Below are 6,070 nucleotides of genomic sequence, written 5' to 3'. Positions count from 1 at the left end.
GCTCCTGGCAGGCCCATCTTGGCCTCACGTTCAGCGAGCTTTCCCTAGGTCTTGCTGAATGCGAGATATAGGGGTGGACTACTTGGGTTGCCTGCCCATAATCCCCACCCCGTGGCAATCATCTAGGATGTTCCCCTGGTTTTTTGGGTGGGGTTTTCTCTAGTTTTTTTAAGGTTTTTTTTCCTTTTTTGTATATTTTTGCTTTTCCTGTCCTTTATCTTTTCGGTTTTTGTTTCTTCTTTTTATTTCCCAAATGATAACGCCCACACGTGTGGCATATTTGCACATCACCCACACGCCTTGATCCACGTTGATTCTATTTTGCACGAATCCTAAAGGAATCTGTTAGAATCTGAGTGACACGTGGGCATCATCGTGTGTGTGGGCGTTGGAGAGTTCGCCCACACGCCCCGCATCACGCAGTTTGCCAGCTGCGCTGTGTGGACGAACTAGTTTCTGCCCGCACAACCACCATCTAGTCCACACGCGTGTGGGCGAGCTGCTTTTCACCCACACGACACTCGTATGTTGTTGGATGGCAACTGCAGTTGCGCGTATGTGATAATTAGGTAAACACACATGGCAACTATGATTCGTTGCTAGACGGCAACTGCAGTTACGCATACATGGCAACTAGGTTAAACACACATGGTAACTGTGATTAACCATACATGACAACTATGGTTGGACCACACATGACAATTAGGTAAAAACACATGGCAATTATTGTTTGACCATATGTGGCAAGTAGATAATCACACACTTCAACTATGGTTTGATTACACGCAACAACTACCATAAATTAGACATGACGACCATAGTTAACCAAAACAGAGAGAGTTGTCATGCTTTTACAACTGCATTTGCCATCCCGGATAACTACATCTGTCATTCCGGATGGCAACTAAATCATCATCCCGCAGATACCTAATGTAGCTGCGGTAGGACGTGCGGGCATATTTGCTTCGTGCCACATGCACGGGGTGGAGATGAGTAGTACTTGTTGAGCGTGTGGCATATGAAGTAGCTGCGCCCGCACATGTGGGTAATTCTAATGTTCACCCACACACAGCCAGTGTGGGCTGTCTCTTGCTCACGTCACACACGGTGTGTGGGCGGATGTCTAGTATGTCACACGTATGAACGTTATCAGGACCCTTTTATTTTTGTCTGTAATTCAAATTCGTGAAATCTTTTTCATATTTTATATTTGCAAATTTTCTTTAAGTTCTTCAACTTTTTTTAATATTATGACTCGCAGACTTTTTCAAATTCATGAATTTTTTCAACTCCCGATTTTTTTTGAAAATTGTGAGCCCTTTTTTGCAAATGTCGTGAAATATTTAAAATTCATGAACTTTTTTAAATCTGTGAATATTTTTTAGAAAAAAAGTTTTATACCCATGAACTATGCATCGTACGATGCATATAACCAACCTTATTACATTGTTTACTACTACAAGATATGAAACTTTGATATTGCAAAAAGTAAAGAATTATAAAGAAAATAGACAAAGTAAGAAAAGTATGCCAAACATCTTATAAAACGTGTTCCCCCATAAACATTAAAATCAAAGAAATAGTTTTTTTAACTGATATATTTAACAAATACATTGATGAACTTTATACATATGTGCAAGTTATCCTGAAGGAAAATTATTCCTAATGCTCTGTGAAAAAAATCATTTACCCAAAATGCTTTCAAAAATAGTAGAAGCATCGATTTTATTTTATTTTCAGAGCATTTAGGAATGCTTTTCATCATAATAATTTGTACTTCCTTCGTCCCAAAATAAGTGTCTCAACTATAATACAACTTTGCAATGTTTGTTGTAGAAAAAAAACAAATTTTCTTTTTTACTATTCTTTTAAATTTTACTGATCATGGGTGAGCATTTGAGTTTGGGGGCAGAAAGTCTGTGCCCATTATTTTGGGCATAGATTTATTCGACTTTAATGGATTTAGATCCATTAAAGTCGAATAAATCTAGTCCATAGAAAATATTTCATCCTCACAGCGCGGCACCATAGTATACCTTTAAGAACAATATTTACCTCATGGAAAATATTTCATAAGTACAGATAGGAACACAACAAATATAGAAGTTTATATCAGAAAAGTAATATTTTTTAATAAAATTTAAATATTACTGTCTGAGCTTAGCAAAGCTCATATTACAACTTTATTTAGTGGACCAACCTGCGGCTGGCTAACTTTGGCATCAGCCAGTAGCTGTTTTACGCCAGGCGGTGCTCAACCGGATCAAGCGTGGTTGGTGCAACCGCCGGGTCTCTCAGTATGGCCTCAAGATCTCCATCTTTCTCACCCAGGGCAGCATTCAGAAATGCCACCATGCATGATCCCAGCAACGCACCTCCGCATCTTGCCCTTGCACCCGTTCCCATCCTTGCAGACGCAGGTGATGAACTTGGGGACGTCGTCGTCCAGCATGTCCAGATGCCCGTAGTCCTTGGTCACAAAGTAGTAGCAGGGCGGCCTGCACTCGCGGTAGAACTCGGCGTGGTTCACGTCCTTGGGTGCGCAGGGAGGGAAGAATATGTTCTTCTTCTCCTCGCCGAGCCCGGTGCCAACGACCAGCACCGGCATCGCCATGTCGAAGGAGGAGGGCTCGTAGGTGAGGATCTTGGGCTGGAGCTGGGAGGACTTCCCTGTGCCGGCGACAGGGTCGAGACCGATGAGCGCGGAGAAGGTTAGCTGGGTCTTGGCATGCCCCATGGCCAATGAGAAAGCCGTGTGGCCTCCTCGGCTGTGGCCGGCCAAGGCGAGCTTCGAGAGCTCCGGCTCGACGCCTTTGGGCAGCACGGACGGGAGGCCGTCGGGGAGCCAGTCTGCCACCTTGGCTGCCGCGGCGATGTCCTCGGCGTCACCTGAAGGTATGATACTGATGCTGAACTGCACTACAAAATGTTGCAGAATTAGTTAGTTGATCACCACAAGCTAGCATACAGAGGTTCAACAGATCATCTTCTGAGAGAGACTTGAGGTAATTTCTATGTGTTTTTCTTTCTCTGAAAGGAGATTTAAACCCTCTTGTCTCTGCATCATTGTTGAGGTAATTTCTGTATACATGCGAAGTGAAGATGGTAGCGATCGACCTGGGGTGCGACAATGATGAAGCCGTGGGATGCCACGTGTCGAAGAAGGTGTTCGTAGAAGTGGTAATGGAGGAAGAAGCCGTGCAAGAGCATGGCGACGGGGTAGGTTCCCGCATCCTTTGGTGCGACGATCAGCACCGGGATCGGTGGTGTCGGCGCCGCATTCTCATCCACCTGAATCGCCTCGACCGCAAGCTTCCCCGGCTGGAACACCGAGGTGACCGCCTCGAGAACCTCGGCGTCGGGCTTGTTCATCGTCTCTGCGGGTGCTGCTGCTGCCATCTCTCACTCAAGCTCAGGGCACCAACTCTCTGTCTTAACGAGTGCTTTGAGGCTGCGATGATGATAAGAGAGGACCAAGGTGGCAAATTTATAGGAGGGTGGATGTTAATTGTGGCTAACTTTGGTCACTAGTCCAAAATCAATTCGCTTGGGAAATGAGAAGAACGTGTTGGAGAAATGCAGGCTTTGAATGCACATGTACAATTCCACATGCATGAATAAGACTGATTCCATCTAACTGCATTTGTTCATTGAATTGTCCCCCATCCCATCACTTCAGGATACACAGTATAGATGGGATCATGGCCTCATGGGAGTGAGCTGGCCAGCTCACTCCATCTTGTTAATTTCTGTATGCATGATTCGTATTTTTCCTGTAAATTTCGCTTCTCTGTGGTTCCATATCATGAGAACTCTGGGAGAGAGCTAAGAAGTAGGATTGTGCAACAAGATTTTGTATGTACTTTGTTTTCAGCGGTAATTCTGTCCAGAGAACATATATGCCACCAGATCAGATCTGCTCCTCTGAAACAGGAGAAGAACTGTTATGATTGATTTAGTCCTTGATCAAAATCATATACGCGTACAAGAATTTCATAGTGCTGTGTATCCGATTCGCTTGTCCACGATGTTAACTCACAGTTACCATTGTAGAAGGCTAAACCTGTTAGCATCACGTACATGGGAATGCAAAGTGCAGTAATCATCTGTTCAACCGAGGCATCTGAGCTTCGAAAGCTGTATAGAATGAAGTTAAAGCAGTTAGAATTGCTTGAGCTTTTTATGTGTTTTGAATATCATGTCCTGGTCACTCCATTAACAGGACTCTTTCGGATTCTCACCGTTTTGTCGGTGATGTTCGTGGCTGGCTGGTTTGTTGTGCACATCTATTTCCACCCCTTCTCATGGCTGTAGATCCAAATTAGCACAAAATAGGGCTAGCTGCTAGCTGTGGAGCTTTGTGTGTACTTCACTGATTTACGCCTTTAATAAGATTCTCTTATCGACAGTGCGATAGTACTCTCGGTGATGTGTGTGGCTGGCCGTTTTATTGTGCACATTTATTTCCACAGTTCGGCACTTGATGCTTCCTGATAGATGTAGCTCCCTACCTGAATATATTACCACCGAACCAGCAATGTTTTACATTACAAGAGAGGATCAAGCATAGAAGAAAGGTAGCTTTCCCAGGACCTGGCCGTGTCGGTGACGCAGTGTCTTTGAATCTAAAGATGCAGAGTGAGAAGTTAAATACAATGTTCCTAGTCGTGGTGCTTGAGAGATGATGCTCGTAGAGGAAGATGAGCGCATTGCGTGAGTCCCAAAATTTCCAGAGGATGGTGAGAGCAACGGAGGGCGAGATGTTGGGGTCAAAGCCAAGGGGCGATGCAATCGCCCAAATTCTGTCGAGGGAGGTGGGTGTTGAATGCCCAAATGAATCCACACCTAAGCGGCGATTGGGCAGCATCCTCGCATGGGCCGTCGCATTTGGGGCATGCATCAGAGTCTACAATATGTTTGTGATGCAAGTTTTCCTTTGAGTTGGCCCTATCTTTTAAAAGTAGCCACCCAAAGATCTTGGCCTTAATGGGAAAGGCCAAATGTAGTCATGATTGCGGTCGATGTAGGAGTGATGGTGTTTTATGTGTTCTTCGACGTGAACGGTGGCCCATGAGTGAGAGACCGCTCATCATCTTGCTCCCTAGGTTTGAATTGCTACATCAGAGACAACATAATAGCCAACTAGCCAGAATCACCTGTAGTAATACGAATCCCTAGGTTAGTCAATAAGTCAAACTGCCAAATAGTAGCCACTAGAACATTGTCATTGGTGGAGTGGGAGAAAAGATGCGAGAAAGCTGTTTTTAGTGGTGTGTTTAGTGCTACCTCCCATCAAAACTCTATTACGACAAGTGACGCACATATGGTGCACCATTTGTCACCACTATAGAAGGTGTGAGTGACCTTTACAAAGTGTACCCTATAATAAGTGATTTCAACAGTTTTCTGCTTCCAAAGCTCACATTTGTAGTAGTTTGTGCGGATCAATATCAATATACTCTCAAGAGCTCTCAAATGTTCTAAAAATAGTATTAGCATGCGTCGCATTTTCTCGCAAGCCATCCTTCTAGCAACAAAACTACTATTTACAATCTTCGAGCTACGTTGATTGACATTCAGTTCCCTCTGTGCATGTTAGTCGATAGAAAGCCTTCGAGGTATTATTTTTTCTTTTTTTTAACCGAAACCGTAGAGCAATCGTTCTATGGAAATTTCATTAAAAATAGTGTACAATATATACAAAGTTAGCCCATAGAAACAATCAACCCACTCCCTCCTTATTAAACCCTGAGGCTATCATGGATATTAATTCAAATTCTGTTCAATCCAACTGGAAAATTGATCTTTGAATTTAGTTTTGACTCTATGCAGAAGCAGAAGCAGATCTGCCTTGAGGTTGCTTTTCCACGCTTGGACTGTTGCCTCTTTTGCCTTGAATATCTTCCCATTCCTTTGCATCCAGATGTTCCAGCAACCCATGATTATGGTTTCCATGGCAATGTGGACCGGTAGAGCTTGAATGGCAATCGAAACTTCATCAAAAATTGAGATACCTCTGTTTCTAGGACCCAGGATGGAGTGCCAACAATTAAACGCAAAGTCACAATCC

The 6,070-nt window shown here is 43.8% G+C and overlaps 1 pseudogene; it reads right to left on the bottom strand.

The window, feature by feature from the left end:
- Positions 1–2,100: 2,100 nt before the first annotated feature.
- On the bottom strand, positions 2,101–3,442 carry LOC123133947 (chlorophyllase-1-like; annotated as a pseudogene).
- Between the last annotated feature and the right edge of the window lie 2,628 nt (positions 3,443–6,070).

The sequence above is a fragment of the Triticum aestivum genome, chromosome 6B (assembly GCF_018294505.1).
Source record: "Triticum aestivum cultivar Chinese Spring chromosome 6B, IWGSC CS RefSeq v2.1, whole genome shotgun sequence".
Lineage (NCBI taxonomy): Eukaryota > Viridiplantae > Streptophyta > Magnoliopsida > Poales > Poaceae > Triticum > Triticum aestivum.
This window is presented reverse-complemented; position numbering and strand designations above follow the sequence as displayed.